The following is a 22,788-nucleotide window of genomic DNA, read 5'->3' as shown; positions in this document are numbered from 1 at the left end:
CCAAGTTTTACTGTATATGTTATGAAATTCCAAAGGACTTACCCATTGTTTTTTCTTCAACCTTGACTCGTGGTGATATTGTAAATATAATCACACTATATACAGTAATATTTTGTTCAGACTGTACATGAGTTTGAACTGCTTCACTTCACAGTTTATGATACCCTCTGATGCACGTGCCACTTCTTGAAGCAGTCCGCCTCACACAGAGTGACACCACCCTTTTTGCAATAGAAGAGCGTACTCCTGCTTTTCTTATTTAGCGAAACACATGACGTCTTTGTTTCCCTTTGGTTGGTCAGTGTTGTGAATGTTTCACCTCCAGTTGACTCAGTTTGGCCCCAGATAACCTTGGCCTCCCCCCGAGAAATGCCACTGACCGTGATATTCACCTTGTGCAATTGAAGAATCATCTTGGGGGAGGGGGGTTTCTAGCAAATTTGAATAAATTATGTTGATTGACAAAGGGACACACTCACCTATTAGTAATACTCGCAAAATAGTGATGCAAAGTAATTATAATAACACTAGTCAAAAAGAGTGCCAGTCCGACACTGATACCGAAAGTCGCAGTGGCGAAAATGCCTTTTACTCACAAAGTAATACTGGCTCAGTGGGTTTATACTTCCAAGACGCAAAATAGAAATGATATATAAAGAAATGTATGACAGTCTGACAGTGATTTTTTAACTGATAAAGAAATATTAGACAATCCGACACTGACTTCCTAACTGATAATTCGTCACTGAAAACAAATCCTTGCATGTGTCAGACTTCCTTGAAGGCTCTGGAAGCACTCATATGCAAGCACTGATCAATATTTCCTCATCAGTTCTCGAAACAAAGCTGGGCTATATTTGGCTGACCAGGTCATAAACAGTCATATCTAAACGTAAATAGTATCGAAACCAGTATCGTGATAAATGATTTCATTGTTTAGAGCTAAGGAATGAACCACTGACATGACCTTACATAGGTTTGTTATGGTTTCAAACCCAAGGTCAAACTGTCAGCACTCCCAAAGTGTGCACGTGTCCTGCATATATAAAACATTTGGCCAACTCAGGGTGCTGCTTGTGTCATATATATAACATTCGGCCATTAAAGGTTAAACATTCCATTGTGGTGTCAAGAGACTTTTCAGTAATGTTTCAGCATCCTGTACTAGTCCACAGCAACCAGCAGCTATATTTAGAATTGGCATTAATTCTCTTGCAGCCCAAGGCATCTCGAATTGAAACGATTCCTTGGCACACACTGGTTGAAAAACAAATTCTGAATGAATACATGAGCCTGGCTAGGTCCATAATTGGTGATAGAATTTTAATTCTTTCATTGCTGAGTAATTACTTCTCTGTTTCCTCTCAGAAAGCTTCCACCATCATAATTTTCCCTTACAGGTCCACTGTCAGAATTGGATAATTGGAGCTGAATTTGCTGAAACACTGAAATTTAAGAAGAGCTAATGGTGTAGCACTTGTATACTCAGAGGTGTTCTTGCAGTTCATGGCCTCCTTATTGATGCAGTCACAGAACTGTTTAGAAGTAAAAGGTAAAGTAAAGGATCTCTGTATGCAGGAATGATGATAAAACTTCACAAGATCTTAACCTAGGCACTAGGTTAGGATGCATGCCCTGAAAATTTTGTCCATCAGAGGAGACCTGTAAGTACTCTTACAGGAGGTTAGATGGATTGTAGAGCTTCCATGCATGTGGTGGTGAACAGAATCTCTCCCCTTGCAGAGAGTTGAACCTTGGTTGAGTTTTGTCATAGGAAAATTATTTGTGGTGAATTCTTTTGCTGAATATTGGCAGAAATGAGTAAAAGTAAAGGTATCCCTGTAACAGGCTGTGGAGGCCCATAGGGTAGTGAGATGGTGAGCTTCCCCCATCTTCTGGACAATCGGCTCATAGATGGCGGCAAGGTCATCAGCCCTACCAGTCATATGCCCTTTAGCCCCAAGAATATTCCAAGAATATTCCTGGTACTCATTTCTGTTAGAGGCTGAGTTGACCCTAGGGCCATAGTGCAGCTGGAAGGATTAGGTCAATTGAAAAAAATCCAATGACTTTATCGGCACTTGAACCCGCGACCTTCCGGCTTGTAGCATAGTGCCTGAACCAACTATGCTAACGCATGCCCCCAGCAGAAATGGGTAAATAATGCAAAGGTTTCATGGGATGATGCCTCATTTGAAAGTAACAGCTGAATTGGCATTATGTTTCCTGTGTTAAAAGCAGTTATCAAAGGCACCTTGCAGACATCCTTTTTTTTGTACTTACATGAGGTAATTAGTCATACATTGTGTTTTAGTAAACCACTCTGAAGGAACCAACACCTTTCCTTGTGTATGTTTATGTGGCTTAATATTATTTTAAAATGTCAGTAGCTTGAATAGAAAGTGATCTAAGGAACTGTCCATCATCAGAATCCTTTCAGGCCTGTTGAACAGGATTCATATTTATCTCATCAAACAGGTTATTTCATACAAACTGGTATTGGAAAGTTCCTAAATTGCTGCTGTTGTAACTGTCTCAGTGAAAGAAGATGAGAGTGGGAGGCCAAGGTCACACTTTCAAAAGCCTGTTGAATCTGTCTGTCACATGACACCACGCTGTGAACATGCATTGTTTTTACAGGAGTGTTTTTTTGTCTTCATGTTTTGTCTGTAATGGATGGCAAAATCGAGCAACATGTCTGCATCAAGTTTTGTGTGAAGCTCGGTAAATCCACTACCGAAACCTCTGAAATGCTTATGAGGCTTTTGGAGAACATTCTTTAAGCCAGACAGTGGTTTTTGAATGGTGTTCACATTTCAAGGCTGGTCGAGTGTCAGTTGATGACGAACGTTCAGGGCAACCCATTACCAGCAAAAGACAGACATTGTTGAAAAAATTCATGAACTCATCCACAAAGACCACTGGCAAACAATCCATGAGCTTGCAGACATGGTTGGGATCAGTTATGGAGTTTGCCACTAGATCGTAACAGAAAATTTGAACATGCACTGCATTGCTCTTTCATCATGACCATGTGCCTGCCCACACGTCCTTGAAAAGCACAGAGTTTGTGACAACAGCATGGTTCTCTTTCTTCATCCTCCCTATTCACTGGGCTTAGCCCCCTGTAATTTTGCATTGTTTTCCAAATTGAAAATGAAACTGAAGGAACAACGTTTTGAAACAGTGTCTGATATCCAAGCAGTACTCGACACCATTAAGGAAAATCGACTTCTGCAGTGCTTCTGAAGCTTGGAAAAAACAATGGGATTGCTGTATGCATTCCCAAGGAGATTATTTTGAAGGAGATGGCAGCTAAAATTGAGTAAGTTATGCCAGAATTTCTTTTTTTCACGTAGTCCAGGAACTTTCCAATAGCATCTTGTATTTCTGCAGGATTGAAGATGCAGTCTGGATTTACTAATAGAAAATAAGCTTATTTGTTATTACTCACTCTGGAAATGTTGTAATCTAGGGCACTTGATCAAGAATTGACCTACTTCATGGCTGTTTGATACTGCTGAATAATTCTTGAGTGCTTCAGCAGTGGCTGAAGCTTTAAATTGGTATAAGTAGGATATGGCGGGGGCACGCGGTGGAGTAATTGGTTGAGACACTATGCTATGAGCCGGAAGGTTGCAGGTTCAAGTCCCAATGAGGTGGATTTTTTCAGTTTACCTAATCCTTCTAGCTATACTATGTCCCTGGGGTCAACTCAGCCTCTAACAGAAATGATTACCGGGAATCTTCCTGGGGGCTAAAGTGCCATCTGTGAACCGATTGTCTAGAGAAAATGTGGAAGCCTCGCTGTCTCACAATCCAGTGGGCCTGACAGGTATAGCTTAATTTAATAAAGGTAAAACTTACCCCGTAACAGACCATGAAGGCCCATACATTTGTGAGACACTGAGGCTCCCAAATTTTCTTTAGACAGTTGGCTAACAGATGGCAGTAAGGTTGTGAGCCTTATGCACCAGCCGCCGTTTACCCCGCAGGAAGATTCTTGATACTCATTTCTGTTAGAGGCTGAGCTGGCCCCACGACATAATGTGGCTGGAAGGATTAGGTCAATTGAAAAAAAAATCAACCTCATCGAGACTTGAACCCGTGACCTTCTGGCTTGTAGCGTACTGCCTCAACCAACTACGCTATGGGAGCTTAACTTAATATGATATGGCATGTCTATACAGAATATATTTTAGAGATGGCTACTTGGTTGATGACTTGTGTCAGTGAAAGAAATGTTGGTTATTAGTAACATGTTTTCATTCAGAGAGAAAACTTTCATTTTTGCATATGAGTAGTGGAAAGCTGAGAAAATCTTGACATGAGTAGCAAGCAAACAGTGGTTATGCATAGTTTTATCAATAAGTAACTTTAGCGGTGTGTGATAGAGGAAATGTATAACATTCCAACCACGTATGCTTGAATCTTCTGCCTAGAAAGTGGAGAGTGTGATCCAAGAGGACAGATGGTTGATGTCAGATTCCTGTGAGTGCAAATATCTCCACTGTTAGAGTACATCTTGTATAAACATTGTACAGCATATCAGACTGTTGGTGTGATGGGTGCCCAAGGGCTTGCGCACAAAGTAGAATGGAACAGTCTCATGCACCTGTAATGTTCCTTGTTGCTGTTAGCAAGGTTGTTTTTTCCTGGCAAAGAAACTTTCTGGATTCTAAATGATTGAGGACTTCCCTGAAGGGCATGAAGAGTCAAACCCAGACATACAACAGTGCAAAACCAACAGCAATAACTGGTTCAAGGGCAGAAGAGTTATTATTCAAGAACCAAATGGCCAGTTAATACTTTTAAATCATTTAAATTGACTGGACCAGATGGAATTATGTCTGGTGTTTTGCAGCATGGAATTGAATATTTGGTCTCTTCCATCTGTTACATGGATATATTTCTGTAGTGTGCAGGCATGTTGGAGTGAAGTTTATGCTTTAGCCGTGCATACAGATTACAAAAGGAAAGGTGTATAGACCAATCAGTTCTATTGTTTTTAATACATAATGGTTAATAGACATGTTAGAATCAGGGCATTACAGGAATTTGCATTGTACCAAAACTAATTTTAAGTATTTAGGTGCTAGAAGACATGGAGTGTAATGCACTGTATCTACAGGCTGTCCTATAAGTATGGAGCCAAAGGCAGTATTGGAGTTTTGGTGCTTCTGTTACGGAATTCATGAGTATGTCCACCATTCATGCAGACACAAATATGCAAACATTCTTGCCAGTCCAAGAGAATGGCATGAATTCTTGTGCGACCTTACAGCATGCACTGGCAGTTTGCTGTTCTAGCATGCACCTTGGCTTTCAGAGTACCTGTACCTGTAGGGACACATATTCCAAAAATACACTTACTGAGCCTTATGGAACCAACTTTCTCTGGTATCAGATTGCAGTTATCCACAGAACTTAGACTGGATTGACATGGAGATTGTAGATGGGTGAGGTAGCAAAGAAAACCTGCTGGGGTCTGCACCACTGTGGTAAGACCATCATTACTTACATTGCCTCAGTTCTTTGCCAGGGATTAAGTTACATGCTATAAGAGCTGAACTCTCTATATTACAACAGATGGCCTGATTACTTAAAATTGGAGCTATGAATATGATGCCAACAGCTGTACTAGAAGTGCTCTTGTGCTTCTTCTGATTGTATCAGAGGCTCTTGCTGGAATATATGGAACTTCCCCTTCTGTTTCTGTGTACCTAATAGAGAACACCCAAGGACATTATAAATTTACACAGTACTTTTGCCTGTACATACGTAAAGTTAAGTGGGTGTATCTTAAACACAATTATATTGAAGCACAGGTATTTATTATGGCATGTGGCATATACTACAGTTTTCAGGCAAAAATGTGTCATAGAAGCATGTGTAATGGAGAATACAGGTTATGACTACAAGAATAGGCACATTTGTGGTTTATCAGACTCAGATTGTACCAAGAGCACATGACTTTCCACAGGAACTCAGAATTAATCTGGGACTCTCTGCAGTCACTTGTAACATGGGCAGAATGCAATTGTACAGTTAATATTAATGTTGGAGTGCTGGGTAGCAGGCAGTGAATCTGTTGAAAAAAAGGCTATAGAATGGCTTTTGTAGGGCTTGGCTCTGCCTGTGACATCTCTGATGGAACTATCGAAACTGGAGGATAGAAGACCTCCAGAATATTGTACATCCATAACTACATGGGTTACTTCAAAAGTCATGGCAACTAATTTGTTTTGGGCAAACATGTTACAGTGAAGAAAGTTCAAAATATACTTACGAAAGGGCATGATATACCCCTCCGATTGGCTCAGTCAGATGAGGTAGATGTGAAGGGGTGTAGGTACAGTAGACAACAAAAATTGCACATTACAGAATGGCTGTTTTTTTTTTTCATTGTTTAATCCTCAAAAAATTAAATTGTGATTAAAAAATCAATGCGAGTTAAATCTAAATTCTTACATTATGACTAGCAACCTTCAAAGTAGTCTCCAGGTGTATCAAGTACTCACTGCCAGCGATCACGGCATGAGAAACATCAGTACAAACGGACACAGAGCGTCCACTACATTTCAAGCGGCACTTGCTTCTCTTCCACGCTGGAATGCTTCTGTCCACCTTGCAACAGTTCTGTATGGTAGAGTGCGATCACCCAGAGCATCCACAAGTTCTGAGTGACATTCGTCACATTTCTGCTGTGAAACACTGCTATTTTCACGTAACAACGCTGTTCCAGCCGGCTAACGTTCATTCTCGATGAACGTTATGATCACACTGACTTCACGCTGGACTCGCTTCGTTGTCCTTGGACTTCCACATCATCTAGCGGCATCATTAGAAATCAGATGTAACTGTCACTCAGCAGCAAATTTGGAAATTCCGGTCAGAGCTTTCAAAATTTTGGAAAAATTATGTTCCCATGACTTTTGAAGTAACCCATGTAGATAGAGCAATGTGATGCTTCTGATTCCTGTACTGATGTCAAATTAAAATGTGGAGCTAAATAGGAAACCCATGACAGGAGTGTTAACAGATCACTGTCAGTTAAAATTGGCATTAGTTAATATTTCCACCTGACAGGAGGTGACAAGTAATGAAATGTATCTTTGTGTACTCTGCTGTAGTACTTATGCTACTTTGATATGGTCACATCTGGCCCCATTCACAGAACATTAGTGACCATCATAAAGTCCCAGCCAGGAAACTTCAAGGATGTTGTGTGTGTGTGTGTGTGTGTGTGTGCGCGTGTGTGACAAGACCCCACAATAGGTAATTCCAGGACAGGGTGACAGTTCGACACTGGCCCTTTTCTATTCTGTGGATACTGTAATTGAGATTAATATGTGGTTTTATTTTATGTGTAAAGAATGTTACAATTCTGTTTATCTTAGGTACATAATGCAAAATGTTTATGGGTAAGGATGAGGTAAACTGGGTAAAATATTGCAGCTACAGAGAATCAATACTTGAGCTTTTGGTTATTCATGTTTTTTTTTAATATACTGTGTTTCTGTTTACTAAAAATAGTAATTGAAAGCTCCAGTTGTAAACAAGAGCTCTGTGAATGTATAAGTAATATTGGAGGCCAGTGACTGCTGCTGTAAGACCACCACCACATTCAGATGTGTATGCACCAATTGGATTGCAGTGAACATTAAATATGTATATTAAATGGAAATCCCTCATTAATTACACCGATATCCAAAATGTTACATAAAGTATGCGCTTCTTTAATCATTTCTTGACATCTTTTTTTTAATGTATGTAATTAGTGTTTCTTAATATTTTGTAATTTCTTATATTTGTTTTCATATTTTTCCTATTATTTGCATTATATTTTCTCCTCTTTCATTTGTTCACCTTTGATTCTTTTGCATATTTCCTTTCTCATCATTGGTTTATCATTCTGTATCGCTTTTTTTTTGGTAGAATGGTTGTAAGATCCGTGCATTATTGGAAGTTGCGTCTCCCAGGGTATTTATAGGCTCACTATAAAATGTAATCACTATGTGAGCCATTCCACATACAAGTGTCATTTAATCCCATATCAGTCAAATCTAATTACATTTCCTCGTAAGGTCAAAAAGTTTTCTGATGATGGTACAGTAGTACAAATATGTTTCCACCATCCTGTTTATATTTAAAAACACAAAGTTCTGAAGACAGGACAGTGTTTCAGATAAAAGCAGGACGATGGATAATGTCCAGATTATATTTGTATATTTCTTCATGTTGAGTTTGAGGTTCTCACAGTGATGACTGAAAATGTTCTTCAAGGTTACAATGACATAGTTCAGTGGAAGTCCACTGACCTTTTAGGGTAACATAAGGGGTGCACCATAGCTCAAGCGGTTAGTCACTGGCTTCCCACCACGGCAGCCTGTGTTCGATCCCGGGTGTGGTCAAGTGGGATTTGTGGTGGACAGAGTGGCCCTGGGGCAGGTTTTCTCCCAGTACTTCAGTTTCCCCTGCCAATCTTCATTCCACCAATTGCTCCACAATCACCCTCACCTATCATCTGGGGCTGGTACAATAGGCCAGAAGTGGCCGCAGTACAAGGGACTTAGTCCCACCCCACTAATATTAAAAAAATTAGGGTAACATCAGTAGACTTCTGCTGAACTGCACAGTGCTACAACCCAGAGGACCTTACTCTACATTCTCTTTTGGTTTACAGAAATGCTTCTCAGTCACATTAAAGTATAAATTAAAATGGCATGTAGAATATTTTGTCACATGCAGTGGTGAGGTATGCAGGATGGCAGCCATGTGTAACCAAACTGAAATAGAGCTTTCAATACATGTCCTATAATTTTACCTTTGCATTCATATTTGTTTTAGCCCATGACATACTTCTATTTTGGTTTGTCACACAGACTACTGTCGCTCTTATAGCGTTCCTTTCCTGCTATAGCAGACTCCACTGGCATTGACTGTGTAGAATGCAGTAATATCTCTAGCAAACATAATTATTCTGATGTGGTTGTGTGTGTAGTGGTGTGGAGTGTTCTTTGGTAGGGATGGTTTGGAACTGTGTCAAAAAACAAGAATGCGTCTGCATGTATTTGATGGTTCTTCATGCCAAGAATCATGGGTAACCATTGAATATTATCAAGAATTCTGTTAGTAATTTTTATAGTGCAAGGTGTGTTTTGTAACCGCACCATGCAGGAACCTCGGCAATGTTTTTCATTTACATTCTTAATTACAATGTACTACATGTAAACGAACTGTATTACTGTTAACAAAAGATGATACAGAATTGACCCCAGCACCAGCAGACACCAAGGACAACATCTGGTCTTTCTGAGGGACAAGCAAGCTGCAGGTCACTTGAAACCCCCAGAACGGAGCAGGCAGTATCCCGCTGTGTTTTCTGGGAATTTCAATGCTTAACTTCGACGGTGCGAGTCTTTGAAAATTTGAGACTTGACAGATACGAGTCGCAATAATTTTCGGAGGGGCGTACCGAGCGATCGTTAGCGTACCTTCATTTATTTGAGAGCTGTCAGAAGGACCGTCTTGTACTTAGGCCCAAATTAACATGGATCTTGTTAGGGATTGGCTGAATGCAAATGAAACACCCAAATTTTAGGTTCAGCCAGTCAGCAAAATTTCAGAGGAGAGGAAACCAGGCGTTCCTGCTTTCCGTAAGGACTTCCGCCTCTCCAGAGCAGTCAGTCACCAACAGTGAGTAACAGGAGTGAGTAGCCAAAAGGGAGTAACAGGAGTAACCTCCCGGACGTTAAATCGGCGTTGGCCCGAATCCGGTGTACAAATTCAAAGTGCTACAGCCTGGTAAAGTGTAATTGTAGTGCACATCTACAATAAAAGCAACAGAGTTGGTGAAGTGTGTTTTTTCAGTGTTCTCTCTCCTTGTGTGAGCAAGGCCCAGAAGTCGCCCTGAGACAGAATCTGGTCCTACCTTCTGAGCAGTCGGAACCCCAAACGTACGCCTATCCATATCCCCACCTTTGTTTTCCCCGTTCCAAACTCGTGGATTTCACCCAAGTCCACTGGCGCCCATACAAATTCAAATTAAGAGTAATCACACCTTACCCTGAACCAGACAGCAACAAGGAAGCGGCGGATGAAAGTGGAGACGAACGTGAGGGCGGTAAAAGTTTATCACTGTTAGGAAGCATTGGTCAGAAGCACAATAGACCACTGTAGGTCACGGTGCAAGGGCCGAGAAGGCCTACCCCTCATACATTCATTCATTCAAGCATTGGTCATATGATTAGAGAGCAGCTCCCATGACCTAAGAATTCTTAGTATTACGAAGTATGGGTAGAATATCGTATCTGTAGTCAGAGTAACTGCCCTGCGCTCATATCTGCTCACTTGAATGAAATGTATATGCCATCTACTGGGAAATTGGGTATTTCAGTTCCAGAAACTATGCTTGTGAAATACATCAAAGTAAAGGTATAGTAGAAAAAGTTAACAAGTCATCACTTAAAGTAATTTTTATCACTGCCTTCGAATCAATGTTCATTCTATCTAGTGGGGAAATATACAGGGTGGGCCAGACTCAATTAGGCAGTTTTTGATCATTAATAACTAACCAATGCAACAACACAGGATAATGGGAAAGTACCTTTTGTTGTCGATAGATGGCAGCATCATACGGTATGCTGTGAACGAGGTCAATACTCTGCCTACTTAGTGCGCATCGAGGAAACGTCATGGCCGGTAGACGGCTATCTATCGAGCAGTGTGTAAAATGTGTGCACCTTTTCTCAGTTACTAATAATGTATCAGAAGTCCAGCGCAGGATGTTGGAAGAGTTTGGACCGCCAGCAGTCCACAGGGACACAATCGTCCGAATAAACAAGCAGTTTGATGAAACTGCCAGTGCTTTGAATCCCAAGCATCCTGGTCAGCCGAGAACTGTCCGAACTGCTGACACAAGCACGTGTTGCTGCGGAACTGGCATCATCTCCTCAGAAATTGAAGTCTACCCACCGTTTGTCAGCCCTACTGGACATTTCGAGGACAAGTTTGCGGAGAGTTTCGAGTGACATGAAGCTGATGCCATACCATCCGCGGCTTACGAGTATTCATTTTCTTAACGAGGACGACTTCGACAGGCGACTTAGAGTTCGCCGAGTTGATGCTGACCAAGTTTCAGGAGAACCCTGACCTTATCCGGAATATTGTCTGGACTGATGAGGCCAAATTTCACACATCAGGATCGGTCAACAGACACAACTGCGTGTTTTGGCGGCCAGAGAACCCCAGTGCCACCATTGAATACGATTTCCAGTCCCCGGGAGTGATGGTGTGGGGCGGCGTGACGTACGAAGGACTGATTGGCCCGTTCTTCCTTGAAGGTTGCGTCACGGGGGAAACCTACCTAAAGTTGCTGAGGGAAAGTGTCATCCCAGAACTTCAGAGGAGAGAGAACTTTGATGAACTGTGGTGGCAGCAAGATGGGGCCCCACCACACTTCGCCAGTATTCTTCAGGCGTTCTTGCATCAAGTTTTTCCTCAACGCTTGATTGGCCGTCGAGGGCCTGTGGAGTGGCCAGCCAGATCACCCGACATCACCTCACCAGACTTTTTCCTTTGGGGTTACCTCAAAGACAATGTATACGCTAATCCCATTGACAGTGTGAAAAATCTGCGTGAGGTGATTGTTCAGGAGTTCAATAAAGTTCCAGTGAATATGTGTAGAAAGCCGTGTGAAAATGTTGCTTTGCGTCTGCAAGCCTGTGTTGACTTAGATGGTGCCCAGGTTGACCAGCATCTTGAAAATCGATGACTTATGTGTATGCGATTCCATTTTTGTAACCATTGCAATTGTTAACATTTATCAATAAAAATAACATCTAATCAAAAACTGCCTAATCGAGTCTGGCCCACCCTGTAGGTGTTTTTTTTTTCTTTTCGGGTGGGGAGGATACGATATGCACACTAAGCGATGCCCGCAGGGCCAATATAGGTGTTTTAATACCCGAAGTTGAAAGGGGCATATTTCGGCAAAGTTTAGTACTACGAATTATGTGTGTAAGAGCAAAATTCCAAAATTGTTGGCACTAGTAACTTTTAGTTGAGCGTCAGGTGTTGGACCCACTAAGGAAAAGGCAACCATAGCGCAACTGCAATTTCTGAGAATTGTTAACAGTCACAATTGAACACGTTACTGAATGGAGCAGCACAAATTGAGGAAACGGCAACGGAGCATGCCAGTGCTTTCGTAGTGTCACCTGTTATATAATTCGCTTCAATGATTCATTTGTTTGTTAAGATGGCACGAAAGGTTGACGAAGTTGTTTATTTGGTTTTTGTGAAGTGAGCAAACACCACCCAGACTAGGTAGGCAGGACAAAATAGATCTGGCTTGGGAAAGCATTTCTCATGAGGCTAAGGAGTTTGGAGCCTGATTAAGTTCTGGTGAAACAATATAAGCACCTCAATTTAAAATTTCCAAAGCACGGGTATACGCTGTGTTATCATTTCCTAACATGTATTTAAGCATCCTGTTGCATTAATATATAATTTCACATATATTTTCGCCCGAAATACGACTTTGTATTCACCTATCTTCCGCATTACATGTTGCGGCTGTATAGTGCCATCGTCAGTTCTATCTTGCTACGAATAAAATATTTGCACTGTATATCAAAGTTTCGTATCGTGTGTGGACGCGATATTTCCTGGTTATAATAAATAGACCTTAATTAAAACAAATTAATATCCCCGTATTTTCATTGTGGTCGTCCACTCATCCTATGACGTCCCAACGGACCTCAACTACCACCATATTAATATAATCTTCCATTGCAGACGGTAAGTGCACGAAATTAAAAATAAAATCATGCATTACCTTGGGCGAACATACCCACTTAAGATGATGTGAGGAATTAGTGAAACACAAGTTTCCTCTACCCGCCTGCTAAACTGGAATCCAGGTGCCTACTTTATAACGGATTTTTTTAAATCTGAATTTGAGGTGGTGTTGCCTCGCCCCTAGAATGCACAACTCTTGTCAACATTTTGTGAATTTTGGTGTTAAAATAAAACAATGACAGCGGTTTAAGTAGTACACAAAGTTACGTGTATTCGGAATTGAAACTTTTTTTTTTTTGACCATGTAGAATAGCCATCTCTTGGGAAGTTTTGGCATTACAATTGCATTTGCTAAAAGATGGCGTAACTTTTTGAGAGAAGGGGGGGGGGGGGGAAACGCCCATAGTGAGAGGGACACATGCGGAACACCCATCTATATTCATGATGAACTAGATAGTCTGGAAATGACTGAAATCGATCATAATACACCTATCACAATTAACCGAATCGCATAAGTGCGAGCCAATTAGAGGATCTTAAATTTCCGTTGAAGGTTTTGGGCGTTGGTTCAGTAAGACTGAGTAGTCACTAATGTGTGTACGCCATCGAGGTATGGCGTGCAATTAATTAGATAAATTAGAGAAAAATTTTAAAGGATTTTAAAATTAGAACTAAAGATTTTATAATTGCTAAATCAGGGAAATCAAAATTAACGTGTGTAACAAAAATAATCTATAAACCAGACAGATATCAACGAAGTAGATGTTGATAACAACAACGAAAGGAACAATGTGTTTTTAAATGTTAAATTTTAAACTAAGTGCAGTGTAACAGCAACGTGAGTGTATACACCTGATGATGGCCGTTTGAGGCCGAAACATGTAGTGTAAAGGAGAGCAAGATCAAGGACATATAATATATTGTTTGCACTTGGGACGGAGTTCATATCATTTATAGTAAGTAGGGACTTTGATTTGATGTTGTGAAACGAGAGTCGACATTTACGCATGAATTTACATCTGTGTGTTACTTATGTATATGGATTATGCTTACTACGCTCAGTGAAATTAGAAACAAACACGAAGTCAGTGTTACTACGATACTTCATCCAAATCGTATTTCTGAATTTTAAGCATCTTTCGGTGTAGCCTGAAGAAGGACCGCAGAATTTCAAGAAAGTGAGAGTGTACTGTGATTCTGTTATGATTTTTGTATTGTTTCTTGCAGTATAAGTGGGAAGGAAAAAGAAGTGTTTTGCTCCAGGATGCAGGCCTTCCAGTGAGGAAACTGGAATGATATTCCTCAATTTCTCCAGGGATTCAGCACAGTATGAGCCAGATCTGAAACATTATTATAAAACATATTGTAATATTTTGGCCAGTCTTATTAAACGAGCTAAAAATCTTTATTATAATCAATTAATTTCTAATTCTAGTAACAAAATGAAAACCACCTGGAGCATTATAAAATCAGACACAGGTAGAAAAATTAATAATGCAGGTATACAGTTTTTAAACATTGATGGGAAGTTAACTGATAATCATGATGTGATTACAGATTCTTTTAATAATTATTTTCGAACAATAGCTGGACAACATCAATACCAATAATGTTCATCAGCATTTTCTGTGATTTGAAGAAAACTTTTGACACCAACAATATCTGTCTATCTGCCTCTCTCTGTCTAAAGTAGAATTTTATGGAATAGTTGGTAAGGCCAGTGCATTGATAAAATCCTATGTGAAAGATTGTTACGGAGCAAAATTTTGAGAATGAAAAGTGAAACCATTGCCTAAATGTTTCGAGAGTTGCGACAAACGTTTTACAGCAATCACATTAGTATGTCAACACCTGGGCAGACAATCTAGGTTAAGAATGCCTGAGTTAGCAGAATACGCAATAGCACTTCTGCAAGTCGCGTTGTAGGTACACTGGAGTATAATAATATTATCAAATACGCAGCAACGAGGCACTACGGGCCCACCCACCGGTAAAGGGGTTAGCCAATGGAAAACCCTCCACCCCGAAATTTAGGACAAAGGGAGTAGATAACCTCCCTCTTTCGCTAACCGCAGAGTCAGCAAGTTAATGGTATAAATTGCTGAATTAATGAGACTTAGTAATCTGATCTAAAACGTAATAAGCAGTTGTCAGCCGGAGACTCTATTCGAGATGGGTCTTATGAGTGGTGGAATCTGGCCTGCGTCTCTTATCGCAAGTAAGTCTCTTTACTCATATATGCCATGCTGTTAAACATTATTATTGATAAAAGGTTGTTTGTTAAATGTGAAAGCAATGTCCAGTGTGCCCGGCGAGCCCTTAGGGTAGAATGATAGAAATCATGTAACAAGTAATTGCCTAGGATGCTAGTCCGGCAATATGGCCGTCGTTATAGTGTGTTATGATTACTGGTAGTGCGCAGAGCACGCATATTTGTTGTTCATAGTGGCGACCATGGATTTTGTGATAAATATAGGTAGGTTTTTAGTATGTATAACTTTACGGGCAGATTCTTTTAAGGGTGAAACTTTAAGATAGAATAGTGTAATAGTGTGTAATGAGTAGGGCTCGGATTTCTATGACATGTCATATTTTTATCCTGGCATCTTTTCCATGCATAATTAAATATAAACGCATTTATGACTCTTGTGAACATGAAAATACGGTTTTTATTGGTCATATAAATGCATATTTGAATCATATTTTAGCTCTAGGTCATATTTGGGCCCGAAGTGATATAAAATCATATTTTTGGTCATATTTTAGGCGAGTTTCACTTATTGCTCAGAAATATATTTGCAAGTATTGGCAACGATGTTATTTGGAACTTCATTTCTTAGAAATATTTGGCCTTGTGTAACGCGATTTGAAGGAATACTGTACAGTGTGAAGGGTAACGGCTCCTGACCTGGCGTAGAATCAACCACTTTGAAAAGAAAATTGCCACCTCTGCCTCTGCCTGTCTCTTTCTCTTTTTCTCCTCCACTGCAGTGATACCTGAAGTCCAGTTTGTTTCTTGCATATTGGTGAAAAATGTTTCCATCCACAAAGCGGTAAATTTCTACCCTCTCCCCGAAACCCGTCCAATACAGTACTGTATTCATAACTTCAGTTGTTCAGTATAGTTTCAAGATGCCTAAAGTCAAGTGCTCTAATAGCGTGAAGTTGCGTGGTTTTATTAAAGAGTTTGGTGACAAATATTTTAGTANAAGGATCTTTGTACTATGATGGTTTCATCAAATATTCCATTACATAAAGTAGATACACCTAGTTTCCGAAACTTCCTCGAAAAATATACAACTCATCCCATTCCGACCGAATCCACATTAAGAAAGAACTATCTCACTTCCTGCTATGATGTTACCATCAACAAAATAAGAAACTGTCGGAAATAATAAAATATGAGTGTCTATCGACGAAACTACCGACGCAAGTGGTAGATTTGTAGCGAATATTGTTGTTGGTATACTGAAAGATGACCATTCCTATTGGCATGTGAGGTGCTGGAAAAAGTGAATAATTCTTCCATTACTGTTGTTTTCGACAATGCGATGAATTTGCTTTGGCCAAATAAGGTAGAACGAGAGAATGTGCTCCTCTTCTTAACGGATGCCGCTCCATATATGGTAAAGGCAGCAAAGGGACTTCAGGTACTGTATCCCAAAATGATTCGTGCAACGTGTCTGGCACGTGCTCTGCATAGGGTAGCAGAAGAGGTGCGAGAGCTACTTTGATGTAGATAAATTATAGCAAATGGGAAGAACATTTTTGTTAAGGCTCCACTTCGATTGCGGAAGTTTAAAGAAGAGGCTCCATCACTACCCCTTCCCCCTAAGCCTATTCTAACACGATGGGGGACTTGGCTCGATGCTGCAGATTATTATTGCACATACTATAGTCTGATTGAAAATATCTTCATGAAGTTTGACAGAGATGATTCATCTTCAATTCGAACTGTAAAAAATTTGTTTTCATCAACCACGTCAAGAAATCTAGCGTACATAAAATCAAATTTCAGTGTGATATCAAAATCCATCATTAGACTTGAAGCTGTGGGTATGCAACTGTGCAGTGCATTACAAATTGTTAAGAAAGTTGAAAGTGAACTACATCAAGCACAGGGCGAAGTTGCTGTGAAAATTAGTGCAAAATTACAAAATGTGCTCCAATGAAATCCTGGATATTCAACACTGTACAATTTCTGACATTCTTTGTGGCAAAGAAGTTGAATTTGACAACAGTGAATTAGAACTTGACGCAAGTGATTTGACTTGTTTTAAGTATGCCCCTGTGACATCTTGCGACGTAGAAAGGAGTTTCTCCAAATACAAGGCCATTGTTAGTGACAATCGGAGGTCCTTCAAGTTCGAGAATTTGAAAATGCATATTGTCATTCAGTGCAACTCTAATGAAAAGGAAGATTAAGGTACCATACAAATTATTTACCTGCAACTATTAGCACACTTTACTTTATTTTTCATGCTAAAATAAACAATGCTCTCGTTCATGTTTTCTCTTTACATGGTCAGCATTGTGTTGTGATGGATGCTTCACGGCTTAAAGACATTTATTCAGAAAAAATAACTTTGTACACTTTTCAATAAAACGCTGTTCTACCGTGGTGGCAGGGGGCGTGGAGGTATCCCTCCTTACCACAACAGCTTACGCTGTATGGAGTTAACACCATTATCCTAGATTACCCTCAGCTAGGATTCTCCAGTTTCTCAGCTTCCTTCTCTCATAAAGCTGCCACCATCTATTATCTCGTACAAAGGTTGGTGAAAATACTAAGGGCCGGTAGCGCGGTAGTCGAGCGTTCACTGTTGGCTGGCCCTTTCATCCTTGTCACCTCTTATTATTATTGGCGTAGAGCGGGCGTGCCGGGTCTGACCCGCCTCTACCTATCGTCTGTCATCTCTATGGTGGGAACTACCCCCTGACATATTGTCATAGCTCCCTCCTGGCAACTCTTCATATAGTCTGCAGGTAGCAACATATAACTCATTTTGAGGAATTTTCCTATATTGGCTCGAATGTTGGTAACGCCACTGTTATCATTTATTACATTTTAAGGGGGCGTTGATATCAAGGCTACTAAACGCTGCCTGCGTGGCAAGTGACCCTACTATCCCAGTTCATTTCTGGTCCCTCACCCTTGTCTGTCGTTGCCTTCGGCTGCTGCTGCTGCCTGTGTCAGTTCTGCCCTCGCTTGGGTCAGGATTGCTCGGGATCGGTCGTGGAAAGGTGATTATGGAGGTGTGAATCACAATCCCGGTACATCCTACTCTAACTACCCTGTCTATTTACACTCTTATTTACCATATTTACAATATTAACAAGACCGACCTACAATCGGGTCTGCATAGTGTCTCTACTTCATGCTACGCTTCCTCATGTTCTCCCCTTCGGGGATGTGGGCCTTGCGCCCCCCTCTCTCTCTGTTTCGACTAATGAGGTTATGCAATTATTCCTCGTTTAACATGAACCTTTTTCCTGCCTCCATTTCCTACTACTCATTACATACTACTACACTATCCCATCGTAAAGTTTCACCCTTAAAATAACCTACCCCAAGTATACATATTGAAAGCCCACATACTATATTTATCACAAAAATCGTTAGTCGTAACTATAACGCAAATGTGCGTAGTCTACACACTACTGGCAATCTTAACACATACACCATAACGACAGCCATATTGCCGGACTATCTTCCTAGGCAATTACTTGTTACCTAATTATTCTCCCCTAAGGGCTCGCCGGGCACACTGGAGTTTGCTTTCAATGTTTTCCACAACACTTTTATCAACAATAATATTTAACAACATGGCTTATATGAGTAAACGTGACTTACTTGGAATAAGAGACGCAGGCCAAATTCCACCACTCGTAAGGCCCATATTGAATAGAGCCTCCGGCTGACAACTGGTTATTACGTTTTAAATCAGATCACTAAGTCTCCTAAATTCAGTAATTTATATCTTTAAGTTGCTGACTCTGCGGTTGACGACAGAGGGAAGTTAACTCCTCCTTTCGTCCTAAATTTCGGGGTGGAAGGTTTCCATTGGCTACCCCTACGGTTGTGGGTGTGTCTGTGGTGCCTCATCACTGCGTATTATATAATATTATACTCCAGTGGCCCAGTTACTGGAGCTTCTTACTTATGCGATTACGCATAAATGCTGATCACCAGCATTCTTAACCTAGATTGCCTGTCCAGGTGTTGACATACTAATGTAGTGGCTGTAAAACGTTTGTCGCAAGTCTTGAAACATTTAAGCAATGCATTTTTGACTTCTAGTCTCAAAATTGCTCCACAACAAACGCCATTCACTTTTCTCTTTATGGGGTCAGCAATGTGCTGTGATCGATGCTTCAGAGCTTAAAGATATTTATTCAGGACAAAATAACTTCGTAAACTTCTTAATAAATTGCCATTCTTAGGAATTTTTGTTAAATATTTACTTATTTTTTGTGGGCCATTCTGTCATATTTTGCCATTTTTAGGGCATTAATGCATGCATATTTTCAAAGTTTTTAGGTCATAGAAATCCGAGCCCTAGTAATGAGTAGTAGGGAATAGAGAAAGGAGGATCACATCGAACGATGAATGCTTGCATATCTTCAGGAGTCGAAACAAAGAGACAGAGAGACAGACTCAAGCCCTACCCCCCGAAGGGGAGAACATGAGGAAGCATAGCATGAAAGTAAAGACACTATGTAGTCCCGACTGAAGGTCGGCAGTGTTCATACTGTAAATAGGATTGTAAATAAGAGTGTAAATAGACCAGTGTACATAGAGTAGGATGTACCTAGATTGTGATTTACCTCCCCGAACCAACCCGTCCACGACCGATCCCGAGGATCCTACCAAAACGAAAGGCAGCAGCAGCCGAATGCAACGACAGTTAAGGGGAGGGACTAGACGTGGACAGGAATAGTAGGGTCACCTGCCCCGCAGGCAGCGCTTAGTAGCCTTTATATCAACACCCCCTTAAGACGTAATAAGTGGTAACAGTGGCGGGCGACCTCCACCCACCCCCGTCACTAAGACATCATTGGCGACAGCGGTGAGATATCCTATCCACCCCTGTCATAGAGGATAATATATGGTGTGACAGTCGATGGGTCAGACCCGACACGCCCGCTCTACGCCAATAAGAGGTGACAGTGATGAAAGGGCCAGCCAACAGAGAACGCTCGACCACCGCGCTACCGGCCCTCAGTATTTTCATCACCCCTCTTAAGATATAATATAGATGGTGGCAGCTGAATGTAACGAACGAAGTCCAGAACCAGGAGAATCCTAGCTGAGGGTAAGCTAGGATTATTGTGTTAACTCCTTGCAGCGTAAGATGTGGTGGCAAGGAGGGATACCTCCACGCCCCCTGTCACCACGGCATAATAAAGATAGGTACCAAAGGGTAAGTCTATTTTACTCACTGGAGGAATAATTTAACTTCAATATGAATTAATGATCTTGGTCTGTTATATGCTGGATGCCTGGTAGTATACTTTTATGTTTCATTATTGTAGTCTTGTGTCATTAGTGTGCTGCATTCTTTCACATATATATTTGAAAACTGTTTTAATGATTTACCCACTGTGATTTGTCTTTGATAATATGTGTAATTGTTATGGGTTAAATATAATTAATTTTTATTTATATCATTGATGGAACTCGTCCTGTTGTCTTTGACTATTACTATATCCACTGTTCTTCCAGCCATGTAAGGATTAATGGAAAGTAAATAAATGAATGAATGTCTGTTTTAGTACATGATGTAATGTAACACCTACACCATGTTTGTAATGTTTACTGATGAATTATTTCAAGGTTTTGAGACAATATGTAATACTCTTACAGGGCTATGGTATGGGCAGGAAGAGTTGGGTTGTCCTGTACTACTGATTCTGCTAGAATGCTGCACAATAAAGTTCTGTGCAACAAACATTTCTCTGAAAGTGATTTCACTACAGCTGAAAGGGTACACCTTAACAGATGTGCAGCAAGCCTCAATGCTCTAGTGGCTACAGGTAAGCACTATATGTTTCTTATACGAATGAAGTGACTAATAATGAGGACTAGTTTTCAAAGTTACTGCCTCAGAACCCAGTTGTAATCATACAAACGTCATTATCATCTGACTTGAATTAACTTCTGAAACTGTATATCAGTATAAAAGTTATGTAGAATATGTCACAAATACTGTTTTTGGGATAATTAAACAATATTTGAAAAGCAGACAACACTATCAGTGATATTGATTAAGGTGAATTAGGTGGCAAAGATTTTAATATGAGGAATAATATAATGAAATGTACAAGTTTTGTATAACGTTAGTCCTTTGTAAAGTAATGCGTTATTTTCCAATGTAAAGAAACTAATTCACCACATAAGGAGGCACACTAACTTCTGTCCCCCCCCCCACATTCACGTGGGTGCAGCAGTGAATACATGGCAACAGCTGTGTTTGTTGAGGAGGTTGACAACCTCTTTGATAGTTTCAATGGTGGAACAAGTGTTGGCCGAGGGAAAACACTGCGTTGCCCACTCAGTGACAACAGTCCCCATATAGCTCTGGAAAAAGGCAAGTATGGGGATAAAGAGGTGGATCTTCCTCAAGGATGGCAAACCCGCCTTTCCTCATCCTCCTCCTTCACAGAATGGGTGGCTGATTGACATGACTGCTGCCCAGCATCTGTGGAGGACAATGAAAGAGGTTGGGTTTTCAGTATCTTCACACCCAAAACCTTAATCAGGACCCCCTGGAGAACACATTTGGAGCTATTCATTTAAACTGTGGTTCGAACAATAAGCCAACTGTGGGACAGTTTGTAGATGCCCTGAAGACTAGCATCATCAATGGCCTTGCATTTAGAGAACTGGGGGAAACTAATTGTGAGGATGATGGTGCTCCTCTTCTGGATAATCTACAATCGCTTTTCAGGGCACCTGAAGCTGCTTTACGAAATCCTTCCGCAAGTCATGACAAGGAAACCCTTGTTGGTGTGCCTGAGAGTTTCCATGTTGCTCAGCAAGTACAGATGGACATGAGTCCTGCAGTACCTGCTGTTGAAATGGAGGTGTTCTCAGTAGCTTACATCAGTGGTTCTATTCCCAGACAGGTGCTTCGTGGTGTCAGCTGTGATGCATGCAAGACATGCCTGACATCTGAAGTGCTGCTATCAGCCAGTGTCTTCATATAGTTCAAGGAGTGCAGTGATACAGAACAGTCTATCACATATCCTTCTGAGAAGTTTGTGGAGACTGTTGGTACTGCTGTAACTCTGATGGAGTCTGTAATGACAGAGGCTGCCCACTTGAATTCAGTGCCATCAAGAGCACCATTGACTTCAAGTGGATTAGGTGTCCTGGCTGTTCGCTTCACCACCAACGAATAGTAGATAGTATTGTAAGATGTCTCACATGAATTTACATTCCTTGGTGGTGTAAGCGAAGAAACAGGTTGATGACTGAAGCAGCCAGGCAGAGGGCTACAGAGAGGAAGATGAAGATACTGTCTCATTGGTAAGTCATAAGGAAAAGTAATGCTTCTTCATTTTTCCCTTATAATGGCCTGCCCATACCAGCCCTGGAAATTGACAGAGAGCAGTTATGAAATTACTGGAAGAATATGTGTGCCAACTAGTCACATGAGTATCATTAAATGTTTCATAAGTTGGAGAGAGTATCCCTGGTGACAAGCAGTGGCAGTGCAGCAACAGAAACTACTGTGCAGTGAATGATAACATCATCATCCACAGTTCAATTACACACAATAAACCTACTTTGAACTTGAGCTCCATCTCTTTCCCGCTTTGCAAACATGTTGCAGTGAATGAAAACATGGTCAACCACAGTTCGATTACATACACGAAACTTATTTTGAACTTGAGCTCCATCTCTTCCCCTCTTTGCAAACATGTTTCCTTTGTCTCAGAATATTAGAATTTCACTGGGCCAGAGTTCATTCTGGCCTT

General features: G+C 40.7%; 1 long non-coding RNA gene across 2 annotated transcripts in view; it reads left to right on the top strand.

The window, feature by feature from the left end:
- LOC111871962 overlaps positions 1–9,936 on the top strand; it is a 16,237-nt gene extending 6,301 nt beyond the window's left edge. For both annotated transcript variants that reach the window (XR_004513840.1, XR_002844140.2), the window contains 2 exons: positions 1,401–1,552; positions 9,605–9,936. This is a non-coding gene — a long non-coding RNA (uncharacterized LOC111871962). The remainder of the gene's footprint in view (positions 1–1,400; positions 1,553–9,604) is intronic.
- The last annotated feature ends 12,852 nt before the right edge of the window (positions 9,937–22,788 follow it).

This window comes from Cryptotermes secundus, unplaced genomic scaffold (assembly GCF_002891405.2).
Source record: "Cryptotermes secundus unplaced genomic scaffold, Csec_1.0 scaffold30, whole genome shotgun sequence".
Classification (NCBI taxonomy): Eukaryota; Metazoa; Arthropoda; class Insecta; order Blattodea; family Kalotermitidae; genus Cryptotermes; species Cryptotermes secundus.
The sequence above is the reverse complement of the archived record's forward strand: the minus strand, read 5'-3'. Positions and strand labels throughout refer to the sequence as shown.